This window comes from Borostomias antarcticus (assembly GCF_949987555.1).
Source record: "Borostomias antarcticus genome assembly, chromosome: 21".
Taxonomy (NCBI): domain Eukaryota; kingdom Metazoa; phylum Chordata; class Actinopteri; order Stomiiformes; family Stomiidae; genus Borostomias; species Borostomias antarcticus.
The window spans coordinates 5,356,878-5,376,489 of NC_140254.1; the positions used below are offsets into that span (position 1 = coordinate 5,356,878).

A 19,612-nucleotide genomic window follows, 5' to 3' on the forward strand; every position below is an offset into this window, starting at 1 on the left:
CACACAAGGACACTTGTTCTCATACACACTTATCTCCTTACAGTATACACACAAATTCACTCAGACACACTCAGGCGCACCCATACACATAAATACGCACACACACACACACACACACAGAGACACTTCTCCAGCTGGCTCCCTAACAAGCATAAGGAGCAGTTTCTGCCAGAGCACCAATGAGATAAAGTACAAGTCATTATTCAGCCGCAACAACAAGCTTGTACTTCAGCTTCTACATCCCGTAAGGTAAAAAACTCTGTCGTTACAAACAGCTCTTCACCCACAACCAATACCTCAGCGTCATCATATTCCTACAACCAAACCATTATCTGCATCTAAACCTGCTACAAAACAATAATTGAGACGACAATTTGCTGAGCTATGTCTCGTGGTTGAGCCTTAATATTCCAGCGAAAACCACACGAGTCAACTGCCTAACTGTTAGCAGCTCTTTAGATGACTGCATGAACGTTTTTACGGTGCTGTCGCGCAGAGGACCGCCAGCATCGACGCTCTCTGCGTCGCCCAACCATCTTCAGACCACCAATGGGGACGCCTCTATTGTCTCTCTCTCTCTTTCTCTCTCTCTCTCTCTCTCTCTCTCTCTCACCCACACAAACACATCAGCCTACAGTATGTGATGAATTGTCTCTTCCATCCCTTCCTATTTTCCTTCATTGTCCGCGTGAGTGGGAGCCCTGGAGGAGGAGAGCGTTCTGCGAAGGAGCTGTTCTTGCATGTCGACATAGTGAAAGAAACCGTTCTAGTGAGCCGCGTAGAACCCCCCCCCCCCCACACACACACACACATGACAAGAACAAGAACACACAGTGCCAAAATCCAAGCGTGGAACCATCACACTGTTCCGCAACAATCACGCCCCCCACCCCACACACACACACACGGACACACTCATTGCCCACTGGCCACAACACACACACACTCACAGCCCAGCACACATGCATGAGCCTACGCTGAACTACCACCCCCCGCAACACACACATACATACAGACACACACACATACAGACACACACACACATGGCCTAGAACACATACTGTACATAAGCTTATGCCGAAGCCCCCGCCAGCACACACACACACAAACACATGCTGTACACACACACACACACACACACACACACTGTACCATCCTTCCTGTGTAACATGGATGTCCGTGGGGGGTTACAAGGAGCTCTGGTGTCGGGTGGCAGGACGATATGCAACACACAGAGCAGCTCCACACCACTCCAGGAACGACAAAGCAGAGAACGTCCTCTCCGACCGACCCTCTCTCCCTCCCTCTCTCCCTCCCTCCCTCCCGCCCTCTCTCTCTCTGTATAAACTCATAGTATTTACTTATCCTCGCCAGGGCTATGCATTGCTGATGAGCAGTTTTTGTTTTGGAGACAAAACTTCCGTCTTTGTTTATAGTTTGCGGAATCGGGGCAGGATAAGAGGGAAGCTAGCTAGCAGCCCCAGAACAGGATGACCTCATTTGAAAACACACTCAGAGACGGGGCGCGACAAGCTCTATCTCTGAGGCACAGACTCTCAAAACAATATCCTAGTGGAAGGAAGTGTGTGTGTGTGTGTGTGTGTGTGTGTGTGTGTGTGTGTGTGGGAATGTTTGTGCCTGTTTTAAAGTCTGTGCGTGTGTGTGTGTGTGTGTGTGTGTGTGTGTGTGTGTGTGTGTGTGTGTGTGTGTGTATATGTGAATGTTTGTGCCTGTATTAAAGTCTGTGTGTGTGTGTGTGTACATGTGAATGTTTGTGCTTGTATTTAAGTATGTGTGTGTGCGTGTGTGCAAACCATACAATATAGTTCAGGCCTGCATAACCGAACAGCTACGGACAGCCAAGGGTCTTTATGTACGAGGTGCAGGAACCAGGTGCGGCGGAACGCTCCACTCACACGAATCCCACAACTCACGCGGTTCGCCGTCGCGTGCCAATCCTCACCGCATCCTGTCCTCCAGGCAGATAGGACCTAGACATCACTCCTTGCCCACATCCTGTGGACGGTGGGGGGGGCGGGGGAGTCTAGAGCGGATCCCCGGTGCGGGCCCCTGTCCCGGCCCCCGCCAGAGCTGGACCGAGTAGAATTAGAACCAATCCGGGCGTCCTCAGAGGTGTGCTCCGATTTAACAAGCGACACCTCCGCCTGACTGCTAATGCACGAGGAAGAGAGGGAGAGACAGAGAGAGAGAGAGAGAGAGAGAGAGAGAGAGGGGGAGGAGAGAGAGGGGGAAGTAGTGTGAGTGTAAGCAGTCTTCTCCAGCTCTCCGCTCCGCTCCTGGGCTTCCCAGGATTGTAAGTACCTGTTTCACACACGGCTCCGTCTGCTAATGTTGCAGAATCACATTCATTATCAGCTCTGGGGGCAAGGGAGGCACGCACACACTGCAAGCTCTGCTGGGCATGTGTGTGTGTGTGTGTGTGGAAATTACTATTCACCGTACATTAATAATAAACATCCTTTCATTGTTTGGGAGGTAAACCAGATGACTGAGCCTGGTAATTGGTTAGCTTAATAACTGCCAATGCAGCCCACCCCCCCCCCCCCACACACACCCATACACACACACCAGTGCACAATGTACCTCAAACTGTCTCTCATATTCACACACACACTACTCACATATCTGGTTTGTATTCACATGCTGTCATGTTTAATTTGCATTTGGTAGATTATAGTAATTAAAGCAAAGAACAGAGTTCAAAGTCACTCCGGTGCTCTATTCCTGTTGTAGTCTTTCCAACGGCAGTGATCACAGTAGTCATTTCCTGCTCCGGCTTTTACTAAACAGTACAGCACTGTTTCCCGTTATCCTAGATAGGCCCTTAAACACATTCTGATTTGCCAATCCGACCGTGCAGAAACATTACATGCAGGAATGTGTGTGTTTCCAGTGTTGGGTTGAGAATGTGAACTGTTCTGTTTATCTTCCTGAGGGCAGAGGGAAAAGCAGCGTCTTGACATTGACAGAAATTGAAAATACAATGTGTGTCATTGAACTGAACCTTGAGGGCTGCTCCTCTGTTCCCAGAATAAGGCCTACCGTAGATAGAATGTGTGTGTGTGTGTGTGTGTGTGTGTGTGTGTGTGTGTGTGTGTGTGTGTGTGTGTGTGTGTGTGTGTGTGTGTGTGTGTGTGTGTGTGTGTGTGTGTGCATGTAGATGTATGTTTGCGAGTGAATGCATTTGTAAGGTGGGTGACTGAGTGAATGTGTTTGCATTGTGTATGTGTTTTTGTGTGTGCGTGTTTTTGTGTGTGCATATGTGTGTGCGTGCATGCGTGTGTGTGAAGACAGAGAGACAGAGAAAACCTTGACTATGTTTGTTCCTGGAGGAGGAGGAGCTGCCTTTATTCACACAGCCTGTGAGACCTTCTACCACAGTAATACAATTCAGCTGCGTGTGGTCCCAGCACAATAAGACATGTGTGTGTGTGTGTGCGTGTGTGTGTGTGTCCTGTCCGACATATTGCTTACATACAGTCACCATAGAAACATCTTGCTGTATTGTGGTGTTTGTCAATCAATAATGAGGTTCATATGGAGGGATTTTGTGTGGGTGTGGTCTCATCAAACCAGGATGACATCCTGCTATTATAAAGTCCCCGCAAGTTTAATGTTGTTTTCACGATTACATGCTGCATGCAGAGTATGTGTTTGATATACGACTGCCTGGGATGAATTAAGGACTACATGTACAGCATAATCTGTGTTGTTTACTTTGATTCTAGTGTACTTGTTTATTTATGCTGGGATGCTTTAGTAGGTTTTGTATTATTCCGAGGGCGCGGCCCTCAGCCTCGTCAGTCACAGCTGACATGGAGCCATGCCAGGGCTCCGCCTTAAATGTCACTTGGCGGCGATCTGCTTAACTCAATCTGCGTCTCGACTCAGTCTGCATCTTTCAGACAGCAGTCTGTGTGTTTGTGTGTGTGTGTGTGTGTGTGTGTGTGTGTGTGTGTGTGTGTGTGTGTGTGTGTGCTCTCCACCTCCCATTGTGTGCCTGAAAGCACTGATGCTCTCTATTGATATACCGCCGCTCCTGCCTTTTTATAATTATGTCTATTCTCTTATTATCCCCCCCCCCCTCTCTCTCTCTCTCTCTCTCTTGTCCGCTCTGTCTCTCTTATCTCCTCCTCTCCTCCATTTTGTTAATTCCCTCCGTTTTTATGCTCCTCTGTCCCGCCGCTCGTTATCTCGCACTTCTGTGTTTTGTTTGATCTCCACTTCTTCATTTCCTCTCTCATTGTCATTTCTGTCCCCTGTGCCACCAACCCCCGGTCCCACTTCCCCTGTCCCTCCTCCTCTTCCTCTTAATCTGACGCTCACTTCCCTTTGCTCTATGCATCTCTCTTTCTTTCTTTCTTTCTTTCCTTCTTATTCTCTTCTTTTTCACCCTCCTCATTCCGTTTCCTCTCACCATTTATCGCTCTTCCTCCCTCTGCCCCCCCCTCTCTTTTCCTCTCTCTCTCTCTCTCTCTCTCTCCTCTCTGCAGCCTCTCTGGAGTGTTCACCGTAGCCACGGCGGTCCAGGACACACCTGCCTACAGGACCCAGAATCCCTCCCACCCCACCTCCTACATCCTGACCCCTGGCTTCGCTGGAGCTGCAGCCCTGGTGCCTGGTGCCCTCCACCCTCCCCCTCCCAATCCTAACCCTGTTGCCACCTCCTAAACCCCTCCCAGTCCTGACCCTGTTCAGTCACTACTCTGACCCCCAGGACTAGTCCAGGTGTTGACCTCTAATGTCCTCTTTTCCCAACTGCCATCTATTACACTCTGACCAATCAGTAGCCTCCAACATCCTTGTCCCTTTGTCCCTAAACCATCCGAACTGTCCCTTCACCCACCCCTCCTTCCCCCCCATAGCAAGGCTTTCAGGATTCCACACTGGCAACAAGCATCAAGAGCCGGACAACCGGTCAACGGACCCCCCCCCTCAGAAGCCACTGTGGAGAAAAACAGTCAACGTTCATCAAAGTCAGAACTGACTCGTCAGTTGTCCCCGACGTCATCCGCTTGTCAAGAAAACCTTCTCGCCATCTGTGAAAGTTTCCAGTGTAGCACTTTAATGTCCGTCTTGTCCGTCTGTCTGTCCTCGTGTGAATTTCCTTCATAAACCACTGAGCCGATGTGTCCTGATCTAAAGATAATGGCCACTGTACAGACATACTGAGCAGGCCTGCATCTCCCATCTCGTCTCCTCTCTGGCTTTCTTGCTCACTCCGTTCTCACTGTATTGTGACTGCAGCAAGAGGGAGACACATTGTCCATTCCTCTCTCTCTCTCTCTCTCTCTCTCTCTCTCTCTCTCTCTCTCTCTCTCTCTCTCTCTCTCTCTGTTGTTTACATTGATTCTGTGCTCTGTCAGTGTTTTGGCTTGCCAGGTGATATGTCTTTGTCCCCCCCCCCTCTCTCTCTTTCTCTCTCTTTCTCTCTCTCTCTCTCTCTCTCTCTCTCTCTCTCTCTCTCTCTCTCTGAGCAGACAGCAAGCTGTCCATGGGAGAGAACTTCACTGTGAATGCAACCAGGTGGGGGGTTAAGAACCTGGAAACCCAAAAGGGACAATATGTGGTAGGGAGAGGGTCTGGCTGCCCAATAGTGTGGCATTAAAGTGACCCATTGACTGAAAAAGAGACTTGTCAACCCGAAATTGGTGATATTGTGGAATATTGAAATGAAATGGCGACCCAGAAGGGTCCAATTATGATGTGCAATGAACTGGTAACGTAATCAGGACAAAGTGTGAGCGTGAAATGACCTGGCAACTGAAGGGGGTCAGGTGTTGTAGAAAGTGAACCTGGCAACGCAAAAGGGCTTGTGAAAGAGTGAAAACGTCAACAAGTGCTTCTATACTGATGAGTAGGACTAAAGGAGAGATCACATACCACACAGAAGACTCTCCCTCTTTCTATCTCTCGCCTCTTCTCTCTCCATTTCTCGCTGCTTGAAAGTATTTTTAGACATGAGATATATTTAAAATAGAGTAGAAAGGATATGTGCGCGCCGTGTGCAAAACGCAAATCATTATGATGTTGTGTGTCTGTCTAGCAGGGAGAAAGTCTGTATTTATCTCAGTCACTGTTGAACTGACTTTTTGCTCTTAATGTGAAATGGCCATTCACTGTTGATACAGCATATGATGCATTTTAACTGTATTTTAAAGCACATTGGGAACTGTCGTGCAGCTGAGTAGTCTGGGCTGTCCTCACCTGTATACCCAGGTGTGTGCTATGAATACCCTGTAGCAAATATGTAAACCAAGCTAGTAAACTGGGGAGATACAGCAGAGTCACTGGGAATTGATGTTCTACCATCACCAGAGTAGCATCCCAACTTCACTTACTGCGAAAAGAAATAGATTAATATCAGGAAAACACAAAATGGCCGCCACATAGAAGATTGAAGTGGTTAACTTGTCCCTTGAGAAACCATCAGGTGTAATGGAATTTAATTGAACACGAGGGCCTCGGGTCTCGTATGTCCATCCATTGATATGAGTAGCAGATGGCCCTGTGTGTGTGTGTGTGTGTGTGTGTGGGTGTGTGTGTGTGTGTGTGTGTGTGTGTGTGTGTGTGTGTGTGTGTGTGTGTGTGTGTGTGTGTGAGAGATATTGATGAAACCTCCAGGGCTGGTCTACCTCTGATGGTCACATGGAAGGAGTCGCCCACTGTTAAACACAAGTGGTTATTTCACGGTTCAGCGGAGAGACGCTGTCTCTGGGGGACCCGTCTCTTGGTCCCCATCTCATACCCCGTCCCCAATCCTATTCCCTGTCCCCTTTCCATCACAACTGGGAGAAATAGTTTTCACTGTCGCCCCCATGGCAGTGTTCCTTCCGATGGCTCAATGAAGTATTGAATTCAGCATACAGGAAATCCTTTTTAAATGCCTTTTTAAATGCAAAATTAGGTCAGAAACCGAATTTGACCACTTGCAAAACCATCGGCTAATGAACAGTAGATTGAATTGAGCTGACTTGAAATGAAATTCGCAGAGTTACAGTAAGTGTATAAATACACTTCTGAAGAATTTCTGCCGGTAGACACCATGTGACAGATCAGATTATTCCCAGCCTGGTGCCGCCAGCTCGCGCTGCCAGCCTTGCCAAGGGGTCCGAGGACTTGTCTGAACTGGCTACCCACAATCCCCTGATCCCTCTTGTTTGTGTGGAAATCTACTCCTTCGTCTGCTCTCCTCCAGCTCACTGTTATATAAGAGAAGCCATTGGGCCACATACAGTAATATGTTATTCCATAAGGCAGATGTCTGCACACAAACTCACACAGAGGTACACGCAAACGCGCACATGCACACACACACAGTTCGCACACACCCGCGCATAAATTACGCACACATACAAAACAGCATACGCACACCGACTCCGTTACAGACATAAGTTAGACGTTTTACAGCAGCAAACGTAGACATTGCACATAGGTCCAAACAATCACAGAGGTGCAAACACTAGAACGCACACACACACACACAAACACACTTGCACAGTCTTCACCTGGATGTGCTACAAATGTCTGGTTTCCTGCCACGGCAGCAGCGTGTTTTGTTTGTGTTGTGGTGACTTGTAACCGGCAGCCATACAGACTCCCCAGAGCCACATGTAAGGTGCCTAACCATCAATATCAATGACAATATCAGTATTTACCATACATATAAATAAACTAATTAACTTATCCGTGTCTGGCTTGCTTTTGTTGTTGAGGACGCGTCCATTGTTTTGCTGTGCCGTTGTCCTTTTGATTTACAGTCGGAAGAGAAGGGGCGTCTCCGTGTTTCGCCTCATTGGGCTCTTTCCGTCAGGAGTGTTCCTGAACAATGTGAATATACAGTACCGCTTTGCATAATGTTTACACACTGACGTGCCCGTCACACTGCGCTGCACGCCTGTGAGGAGGAGGGAGGAGGGAATCGTCTCCCCCAGATGGCTGCGCAGCCAGGGCCCGGTTCTGGAGATGGATGTGGTGGGTAGTGGAGCTGGAGTGGGGGGCTGGGGCTGGTTCCTAGGCATGGGGCCGGGGTTGGGGCCTAGATATAGTCTGGAGGCGGAGCTGGGGGCTGACAACGTGTGTGAAGACGGATGTTGCGGTGGGCGCCTTGCGCAGCACCTCGACCGGCTGACGAGGCCCAGCCCCCCGCCCCCCCCCCCCTCCCCGGGGGATGACAGCACTGTACATCAGAATCGGAAATGACTGAGAGCGGCCTCACACCCGCATACGTCTGCGCAAACGCACATATACATCACACGCGCGAGCACACACACACACACATTTACAAAACAGTGACAGGTGGTGAGAGAATGCACTCGGCTGGTGTCGATGCGAAGACTCACTTCCCGTGGACGGAGTGAGGGAGGAGGTGGGGGGGATGAAGGATGAACAGAGGGAGAGGGATGACACTCACCAGGGCTCAGTCCGTCTCCCCAGAGACCTTTGGGCTGGAGGGATGAAATCTCCCCTGCTCTCCGTCTATCTCACTGTTTCTTGTGGGGTCTATATCCATCTAGCTCTCTCGCCCTCCACTTTTCTCTCCATCCGTCCTCCCGTCTCTTCGTCTTTGTATAGCCCTCTACCTGACTTCCCTCTTTCTCTACTGTCCCCCTATCTTCCTTTCTCTCTCTCTCTCTCTGTGTACGGTATCTCATGTGTTTTATTCTAGTTTTTTCGGTCGGTGATAAAGAGGGAGAAAGAGACACTTTATTAAAGGAATAGTTCAGAATTTTGGCCATAAAGTCTCATTTACTAATTGGCCATTATGTTGTTGATCCATGGAGACCTTTTTCAGCTACGTCCATGCTGGCCTTCTCTGTGGGCATACACATTATGCTAATGCTAGCACAAACTAATGTAACCTGCATCCATTACCCAATCCATTTAAATACTCCACAGTGCCTCTAAAGCAAATATAATATGATTACATCTTATCAGGGTTAATTTGAGTGTTTATACCATAATTTGTATATATTAAATTATATGTAATAATAAAAAAGTCAAACTATTGTTGAATCGTTTACTTGGTGCAGGTCTGTGTTCTCTGTGGAAGTAGTGCCAATTACAACGTATTGGTCCCCACAAAGTAAAGTATTCAACAAAACTTAACATAAATTATGACTTATATTTTATTTGCTTTGGGGGTACTGTCCCTTTTACATGCGTTTTTCCCCTTTGGCTAAGATTCTCTCTCTCTCTCTCTCTCTCTCTCTCTCTCTCTCTCTCTCTCCCTATCACACTAGCATCTTATCTTGTTTGACTTCTTAGTACACAATGTTTGTTTTTAACCAGGGATGTTTTTTTACATGCCGTGTGTCGCAAGTGTTTCTTCCTCTTTCTACATGCAGCTGTACTCAGGTTTTTTTTCCTGATTTCTTTTCTCTCTCCCTTCCCATTTCACCCCTAGTGTTCCCCCTCTCCCTCTCTCTCCCTCTCTCACGTCTCTCCCGCTCTCTCTCGCTCTCTCTCTCTCTCTCTCTTTCTCTCTCTCTCTCTCACCTCTCTCTCCAGTGTGCCTCTGGGTGTAGCTGGGTGTGAAGGTGAGCTGAGTGGGACACTTGATGCTGCTTGTGGTCACAGGGTTCAGTCTTCCTCACGCCAGGTGGTGTGTGTGCGTGTGTGTGTGTGTGTGTGTCACAAGCACCACTCCACCAGTGCCCTCCTTCCACTATTTACAGGAAGGTTATTTACACCCATGCGCTAGGGAAGCACTTGAATAACTGACCTGCTCCACCTGATGGCTTCACCCTTTCTCTCTCTCTCTCTCTCTCTCTCTCTGTCTCTCTCTTCTCCCCCCCCTCTCTCTCTCTCTTTTCCCCCTCTCTCTCCTCTCTGCCTCCACTGTGTTTATCTCCTCTGTCCAGAGCTGATTTGACTGGCCTCTCCACAGGAGTCACAACATGGCTCCTAATTAATCATTACTCTCTCTCCCTCTGTCCCTTTCTCCCTCTCTCCTACTCATTTCAGCTCAAGTTCAAAGTTCATAGTGGTCAAAGTGTGTTGGCATGGGGAACATCTGTTTACAAAACAGAACTAAATACCAGAAACAATAAGATGTAAACATTACACTTTAAAGAAATAGGGCTACCGTAATGTAGTCTTTCTACTGTACCTCTCTTCTCCCTCCCTCTCCCCCCCTTTCTGCTGCTCTCTCTCTCTGTCTCTCCTCTCCCCCTCCTCCCCTCTCCTCCACTCACTGGTAACTGTAACTTTCCAGACAGGTTTTTGCCGACGGATCCAGACAGGCCGTAGTCTCACGCCTCTCTTCTCCAGCAGGAAAGGCTTTTTCCGGTGGACTTCCTGAAGAGCCGTGCGACGCGGGAGCCAAACGAGCGTTGAGGTTCGGCATTTGAGCCCCGGTCGCTTTTCCCAGCATTCCTCCCAGCTCCGTCCCGTCACGGCGGGACACCAAGGGAGAGGCGGGGGTTAGGGTTAGGGTTATTACCACCTTGTTTATGTGTCAGGGAGAGTCAATTATGTCTCTGACAGGGGGAGGGAGAAACATAGGGAGTGTGCGGTTAAGTTTTCTTCCCCGAGGCGTGTGTGTTCGAAAGAGAGTATGTGAAGTGTGTGTGTGTGTGTGTGTGTGTGTGTGTGTGTGTGTGTGTGTGTGTGTGTGTGTGTGTGTGTGTGTGTGTGTGTGTGTGCGTGCGTGCGTGCATGCGTGCGTGTGTATGTATGCGCGTGTGTGTGTGTGTGTTAATGTGCTGGAGCTCCACAGGTAGTGTGAAACAATAACCCACCCCACAAGCACGATCCTCCCCACACACACACCCTACATCCCAACTTCCCCTCCCCCCTTCAGTAAGTGATGGAACAGTCCAAACCAGACACAGTGGGGATCCAGAGCCCAGGGGCCTCCAGCCAGCAGGCGCCACTGAGGACGGAGGGGTGCTGGGAGCGGGCTCGTTAAAAATCCAGCGCTCGGCCCCTAATGATATCCGCTGGCGCTTTCTCTCCCCTCCTCCTTCTCTCCCTCCCCTGTGTACCGCCCCCCATCCTCCCTGGGTAAGGAGTCTTGGACCCGTCTGGTGGAGGGAGTCTGTCACGCCACTCGCTAATGAGGAGCAGCCAGGCTCGGCGTGGCTCAGCCCCTGGCTCCGACTGAGCCTGCATTAACCCCCTCCAGATCCAAGATGGCTGTCCAGTTTCACCAGCGCTGGCTCAGGTCCGTGGGGAAACCGGATCAGAGGAACAGAGATGGGTAGAAAGGGGAGAGATGAGGGAGTGGAGGGCAATCCTCTGCAATGTATCCATGCTTTAGTTGGTTGCGTGTCGGTAGGCTTGTGTGTGTGTGTGTGTGTGTGTGTGTGTGTGTGTGTGTGTGTGTGTGTGTGTGTGTGTGTGTGTGTGTGTGTGTGTGTGTGTGTGTGTCTGTCTGTGTCTGTGTCCTCAGGGCAGGGCCAAAGCTAGGGGTCTTAGGGTGACTGCTTCTCATCCACTCTGTGTACGAGTCAATGCTCATCTGAACATCTAATCCCGACTTCCCGCCCGGATGAGTAAGTATTTGATGTCAGAGACTGAGGGGATTTCCACAGATGACTCGGCTTCAGTAGTGGGCTTCCACAAGTAAGTTCCCTTGTGAAATAACCTTAAAGGTGCAATAGTCAAAATTTTGATGTAGAAAAAAAAAAACTCTAGCAAGCCAATAGTACTAAGACTCCTGATCACTCCCGCCTCCGGACACAGCCTACAGTGTACCGTGCGGTATGTCTTATTCAAGCCCCCAGGGTTCAAACACAAAAGTGAAGGCCTATTGAGCTGCGCCATCTTGGCACTTTTGATAGCGGTCAGTGAATGGAGTGGCTGTATCCAGTTCTATTAATACATCCATGGTCGTAATACACGTGGGGTATGTCGTTATAGCCTACTATTGGCTCAGTCTTCTTAGAGGCGGATACCAAACCAGATAGAGTTTAGAGGACAGGCGAAAAATTGAAATGAATAAATTCAGACAATTTTTTTATTTTTTTTTGGGGGGAGGGGGGAATCAATACCTTTCTAAAAGCTCTGTGGATGTAGGCTATTCTTTCTTCTTTTTTTTTGCTTTTTCAAAATCTTATCTATATGACCTTTAACCCATAAAATCAAAACACGAGCATTACTGTACCTTGTACTACACCTTGCTTGTTTGTCACCCGGCCAATCAGAGTGACAGAACCCCTACTCCCTCCTGCTCATCCCTGGTCTCTTCATCTGTTTTAAGCTATCTGCAGAGATGGTCCACGCCTTCTTGCGCAACCATAGATTGTTGTAATTGGAACAGATCTGTTTTGTGTTCTTGCTTTCCCAGTAACCATTGTGCAACCTGTCTAGTGGAATTATAATCATGAGTGTTTGGTTGTTGTGCTGGCAGGGTTCTGACAGTGCTAACGGTCACGCTGACTTTCCAGTGTGGCTCAATATCAGGAAGCTGTGTCAGTGTGTGAATCATCACTCGTTTACCTGGAAGGGCAGAGAAAGAGAGAAAGGGTGGGTGTGTCGAAACATAGAGATCAGTTGTTGCTTACCTTTGTGTGTGTGTGTGTGTGTGTTTAATCCCAGTGGTCCTGTGCCAGTCAAACACAAGCCGAAATGGCACCACGTTTTCACAGTCGGTGAACAACAGCGATGACACAGTTGGCTGCCTCCTCTCTTAACACCTCAGAATGATCTCAGGCACCGCTCTGCTCCCTAGACAAGTCCAAAAACAACAAGACTGCTCTGAACAATCTCTCAAAGTCCAGTCCCCAGTTGACCAACAAACATACACACATTTTTACTAGTTTTTCTTTAGATTGGCTATCTTCCATATATTCAACACTTTCCCCCTCTGGGATCAATAAAGTAGGCTATCTATCTATCCATCTTTGTATCTAAGTATCTATCTATCTATCTATCAATCTATCTAGAGGGGTATTAAAAGTTGCAGTTGTTAATCTGTGTAAGGCATTTAGTAGAAAATCTAGTTTGTGTGATCTGTGTTGTAGACTCTCTGAAAGTGAATGGAGAATAATAATGGGACCTCTGCGTTTGTCCGTTGTGTTGGTGTGCTGAATTAGAGACCCGCTCGGACACCAGCCTCTTATCCAACGATCAGCCCTCTGTCTCATGTTCTAACGTCACCCCCTCCCCTCTGCCCGGCTCAAATGGGAGATCGCATCACCCTCTCTCCCCACTGCACAATTAATAGCGGCTTTTCTCCCTGCTTAAAACATTAGACTGAAGGAGAGGATCGATGTGTTGATTGATGCCATGTGCCCCAGACTGGGCCCAGGAGGGCTGGGGATTAACGCGCCAGGCGGCCCACTCTGATGTTGTCCGATGGCCCTGCTGCTTTGACAGCGCCGACGACATGCGAGGGCTCATCGTCTATGTGCCTGTGTCGTCTGTGTCTCTGAGCGCGCATGGTGTGTGTGTGTGTGCGTGTGTGTGTGTGTGTGTGTGTGTGTGTGTGTGTGTGCGCGTGTGGAAGGAGGAGGGATCAGTCTGTGAGGCCAGCTGGCAGCCACTGGCTCCTCTGGGTATGGGGATTGGCACCGCCCTGCACTGCGACAGCTGGGACTGGGGTACCGAGCAGGACAGTGCTCGGCCCGTCAGCGTTACCAGCCCTCCCAGACGCACCAGGGTACAGGAGACCGGAGGACAGGAGGAGAGGCGGACCCGGGGCTGGGAAGGACCAATGGCACGGCTGCGCTAGTGATGTCGGCGGTTGATAAGAGCCAATGGGAGAGAGTGACAGGAACAGGTGGGGTCGATAGGGCCAACGGGAGAGTAATTAAGGAGAACATGTGATCAATATCTGACAGCCAGTGGGACGGCGGTAGAAAGAAGCTGGGGGTCAATAAGAGCCAATAGGATAGCTGATAAGAGTCGGAGAGGGACGTGAGGGGCTAATGAGAGCCAATGGGAGATCCAGAGAGGGAACACCAGGGGGTTGATGTCAGCCAATGGGTGATGAGGAGAGGTGATGTAGAACCTGTATGTGGTCTCCTTCTGTCGGCCTCTTTCGCCTCATTTGTCACAACTCCCCTAAAATGGCCGCCTCAGAGGGGAGATGAAAATAGAACCAACAGGAGCATCCAACAATCCTCTCAACCCATTTACCGCCAACATCCCCCAAGTTAATGCTTGTTATTTTATGTCATTCCTCGCTGTTTTATCCACTGAACTAGAACGCAAGCCATTCTTATACTAATAACACTGAGAACAGGGTTTGCATTCGCAAAGTTGTACCCTCAGAGCAGGAATGCTGATCTCGGACCAGATCCCCCTCTGTCAATATAAACCTATTCATTATGACGTTAAAAAAAAGTCTAAACTGATCCCAGATCAGGGCTCTGAAAGACTTTGTGGATGTGGCACTAGTTTTGTGGTCTCAATATTACTGACCCCTATGGAAACATACTTACCGATGTCACTCATGCTAAAACGGAACAGTTCTGTGGTCCCTCTGGACTAGACTAGCTCCCAGTATGAGAGCAGCACGCCCATGCATGAAGGGCAGAGTGCTGCGTCACCTCCCAGGTATGTGGCTGGCTCTCTGGCTGAGCTAGCAGGCAGCTTCAATGTGGGATGCATGCTGTTCTTATTCTAACTTATGGGCCCCGACAGCTCAAACTGCCTCAATATTAAAACCTATTGAATAGGAGATGAAGTGACTATACATAGATCAACTTGTCAAGAGGCGCACACACACACACACACATACACGTATACACACACAAACGCACAATGACACCCATGCATGCTCAGAGAGGCGCTGTATTCAAAGGCACCCACGCACGAAATCACACTTGAGCATACAGTCAAGGACAAAAAACACCACTTCTACTGTCACGTGATTTGAATACAGAAAGTGGCCCATCAAAAGAAAAAGAACTGGAGCAACACGGAATTAAATAAATGTTCATGAATGAAGCACGGTGCAGTGACTGACGCGTTTCGACAAGTGTCTTCTTCAAAGTCAAACAGGTGGCGTGATTAGTCCTGTATTTAAGTCCTCCCACAGGGAAGTTAATTGGAAAGAGGGGAGGGGCAGGGTATCACAACACCAGTAAAACATCCCCTGACGACAGCACCAGTGTACACTAGTGTATACATATAAATACAATACAATAGCATGTCAATATCAAAAAGTTATCCAATTGTCTATACAATTATCAATCGGTTCCAGATTCAGTAAAACTCAGTATCTTAAGAAAAACTTAATAGAAAACCTGAAGATTGGAATATGGACTAAAGGAAGCAGGACAGATTATTTGCTTCATTTAAGCCCAGGGGTTCCACTGTGTTAGGTTCATGGATCCAAAAGCATTCCATTTTCAGTAATCTATTTATTATGTCCCCTCCCCTGGGAGAAGACTACATTTTCTCAATACCCCAGAATTTGGCATGGCAGGTGACCCATGGTTGGCCCGCTGAAATCACGTGGAATTCGTACACATGCATACACACACACACAGTCCACACACACACACACACAGCTTACAGTACCCAGGAGCACACACATGCCTGTCAGTGATGGGAATTCATTACCAGGTCCTGATAATAGTAAGCCGTCTCAATCCGACCTAGCCGTCTATGATACCCGCCCCCCCCCCCCCCCCCGCCAGGGCCCGCCCCCTGACACTGAACCTCCTTCCTTCCACCCGCTGATGAGCTAAGAAAGACACCTGCCCTGCCATCCAACCCCCCACCCCGCAACGCCCCCCCTTACAGCCCCCTAATGAGGGCGGGGAGAGGTAGGTAGCAGGGGGGGGCAGACGGAGGGTGACTGGAGCTCCTGTCATGATTGGCTGCGCCTCCCCTGCCTAACTACCCGGGCTGGGAGAGCTGCGTTAGCGCTCGCCGTGATTAATTACTCTCTTGGCGGCGGGGAGCTCTACTTCTTGCATGTGGGTCACGCTGTACTTACCTGAGGTGACGCCGCCTTGATAGGCCCAGGATGTACTGTGTAACTTCACTTATTTTTAAGTTGTTGTTTTTATTGTAAAACTTTATTTAGTTTTGGTGTTTGTGTAGGTGATTTTTAATGGGCTCGAAAAAGGTGATTTTTAACGGGTGCAGGCCGAACAATGGGGACAGTCTCCATGCCGGCGATATGCTTCGATTTTATGGCAAATTCCCAAGTTCGTCCGTTTGCTTTCTGTTTCGCGCGGGTTTGTTTGTTTTCTTCCCGAAAGGAACGCAGGAAGTCTGCTCACAGGTCAGGGGGTCATTTCCTCCGAACCTCCCACTCTCCAGTAAAAACATTGCGTTTCATGGCTAGTCAACAGGCAGATACGTAGAGGGCAGATGTGTAGCCAGAGAGCCTCTTATAGCGCTCGTCTCCCTGGCTCCTCCTCTCCCTGGCTCTTTCGCGGCGGGCTGCCTCGGCGGCGAGAAAGAATTTGTTCCACATTTCGTACCGTGTCCTCCAGGTCTGTCAGGCCTAGTCAGTGGCTGTCTGAGCTGTCCAGGCAAGCCCCAACTCAGGAGAGGAGAAGGTTTAGAGACAAGACAGAGAGAGAGAGAGAAGGGGGGTGGGGTTTGAGGATCATTATTTGACATATGTACAGCATACGGGTACTATGTACAGTAATGAGATGCTTAGTACTAAATGTTTAAGCTGAAATGATACCGCCCCCCTCCCGCCCCCGCCAGCTGCGGGCTGTTTGGACAGACAGCTGGAGGTGGAGAGTGTGGAATCTCTGGGTCTTTATGGGCCTCCCGTCTGGAGAGCGCCGTCAGAGACGCTGCGCTGAGAGGGCCCGTCTGAGGTGTCCGTGGCTCTGCCCGTGAGCAGTGTGTTACGGTTGTGTGGGTGATGCATGGGATGCTGAAAGGTCTTCATGCATAAGATTACTAGGACACTGAATCCTCAAGGTTTGTGTGTGTGTGCGCGCGCGTGCTTGTGTGCGTGTGTGTGTGTGTGAGAGAGAGAGAGAGAGAGAAAGAGAGTCTGTCTCAGAGGGATAATGCGTGCGTTGCTTCTTTCTTGCTCGTGAGTGTGTCGTGGGATTCGTGTGGAGCGAGATCCTGTACTTATACTGCACAATATGCAACTTCTGTTTTTTGAGAAAGGATTCCTACAGTATAAGAGACTGGAGGGTTGAATCGACGCAGTGCCTGCTGAGAATCACAGCCGTTATAGAAGCCTAATGGCTTGAACATATTGCATTTGGTCGTAATGTATACAGCAGAAACCTTGGCTCAGTCTTATTTACCTCAACTGCTCTGTTGAGTTCAGTTCAGTTCAGTTGGGCTCAGTTTAATTTATTAGTACCCGTAGGTACTACAGCCTCACTGTAGCTGCACCTCCACACTGGCTTGCATATTAGTTGAGTGTCAGACCAATATGTTTCCTACCTCGCCTGAGTCGTCAAGTAATAAAAACCTAATAAAATTAAGCAAACAAGCGCGCTGAAGCGACAGCTCTCATGGGAACTTTGTCTTAACCAGTTTCCTCTACTGGTAAATCTTTGATGAGATGGACTTTGGTTGATCAGACGGAATAGTAAACGTTGCTCTAGTTCTGTGGTGTTAGCCCGAGGCAGTGTGTCACTGCCAGATTCACAGTTGATGACTACAGGAACCCTCCCTTTAACGGACAAAATACTCCAACCAGCTTTAAATAAACCTGATTTGCCACCGCAGAGTAGAGCTGCTACCTTCCTACCGCTCCCTCTCTCCTTTTCTCCCTCTCTCTCTCTCTCTCTCTCTCCCTCTCTCTCTCTCTCTCTCTCTCTCCCTCTCTCTCTCCCTCTCTCTCTCTACTCCCACCCACTTCCATTGTCTCCTTTCTCCTATCACACGCCTACGCTGCTTTCATCTCATCCCCCTTTTTTTCATAAACAAATTAGGGAGCAAATGAGGAGGGAGGAGAGAAGAGGGTGATGAGGCATGACAAGGAAGAAGGGAGGAGAGGAGAGATAAAGAGAATGGGCACATAAACAAAGTGAGAGAAGGAGAGAGAGAGAGTATGAGATAAAGAAGAAAGTCTCAATAGCTTGGCCTGGAAAGATGAATGAGTCCAGATGTTGAGCTAGCTTTTTTTTATCATTATTCATCAGGACCCAAGTGACTCAGCAGGAAGCCCAGCAGCAAGTCCCCTGATGCACAGCACACATCAACACAACACAACATTCACCCAAACCACATAGACAACACGGACACAAAGCACACACAAACGCACACAAAACACAGACACGCACTGCATTCCCGTTCAGATCAGACACACAGCCAACGCACTACACACAAGTCAACATAACAACATTCACTCCTTTCAACGCCCCGCCCCAAGACATGGCAGTATTGATGGGGGGACGGCAGCTTTGTTCCTGTGTGACTCTGTCGTGGATCCATACCCGTCTGAAACTGTCTTCTCGTAGACGCCTCCATAGCCTGCAACTGTATCTGACCCTACTAATTACAACGGCCAATCAAAACCACATGAATCAGCAGCAGGGACACAGATGCAAGAACACAGAACATTGCGTGCGTGCGTGCGTGCGTGCGTGCGTGCGTGCGTGCGCGTGCGTGCGTGTGTGCGTGCGTGCGTGTATGCTGCTAATCCAACACGGCTGAGACAGCTGGAGAACACAACATCTAAAGTGAACAAGCAAAGTCAATAGAACACAGGCTGTGTCAGCATTCAGCTCCAGGACTTCAATCGATTGTATACACTGGCAAAATGAACTGAGTGAAAAACAAGGACATACTGTATGAATGAAAAAGGCTTAGTCTAAACCATGTACTAAATTACTCGCCCTTGCTTAATTTGTAAGAATCCATGATATTTCTATTACAGTTTGCGTTTTAAGGGATTACACAGTTCGATAATGGTAGAATTACTTCCAAGTACCATTTAAGTATCTGGGTGATTTTCTCAGGGATTTACTGTAGGAAGCGCCCCCCCCCCCCCCCCCCCAGGATCAGGATCATGCCGCCCCCCTCACCCCCACCCCCTCTCTCTCCCGGAGGATATTGAAGAGATTAAATACTGAATACAACCTAGTCCCAGACTAAACAATATGCCAGTGGAAAAGCTCCAAACTTAATTAGGCTACCTTTACTCTGTAACACTGTAAACGAGTATAAATAAAGGTTTGAAATGAAATTGAAATACTTTATTCATGGTGAGGTCCCACCAAGCATTGTATACTTATTACTTACTGAGCAGATTACAGTCCCCTATTCTGTAAACCACACTAGGTAGCCACTAACCACACTACTTTCTGTATCCACGGTGTATCCACCATTGGCCAGCATAGCCCCTGGTATGACAGCATATTAGGGCTAATGCACATAGCCAGGAGGCTCATGGTCCTCAGCGTCCCATGCTGCTTAGCAAGGAGATGAGAACCAACTGAGCGCTGCATCCATAATGATCCCATTACTGTCAACTCAACTGAACAGCCTGTCCTGTCCATGTCCTGACTTGTCATTTTGACCTTTTCGTCTGCGTCATTTTTTCCCTCTTCCTACGTCAACCCTGACATGGTCTCTCCTTCCAGCCCGCCGGTGGGACCATGAGCAGAACGAGGGCTTTGAAGTAGTTTCGGAGACTTCGGAGAACAAATAACACTGAAGAATAATTAATTTTTCTCTTTTTTCCCTGATGTATTTTACA

At 48.7% G+C, this 19,612-nt stretch overlaps 1 protein-coding gene across 1 annotated transcript in view; it reads left to right on the forward strand.

The window, feature by feature from the left end:
* The window catches only part of samd12 (sterile alpha motif domain containing 12), a gene marked incomplete at both ends in the record, with an annotated part of 87,779 nt that overhangs the window by 67,136 nt on the left and 1,031 nt on the right, over positions 1-19,612 (forward strand). The gene's annotated exons all lie outside the window — the stretch shown is intronic.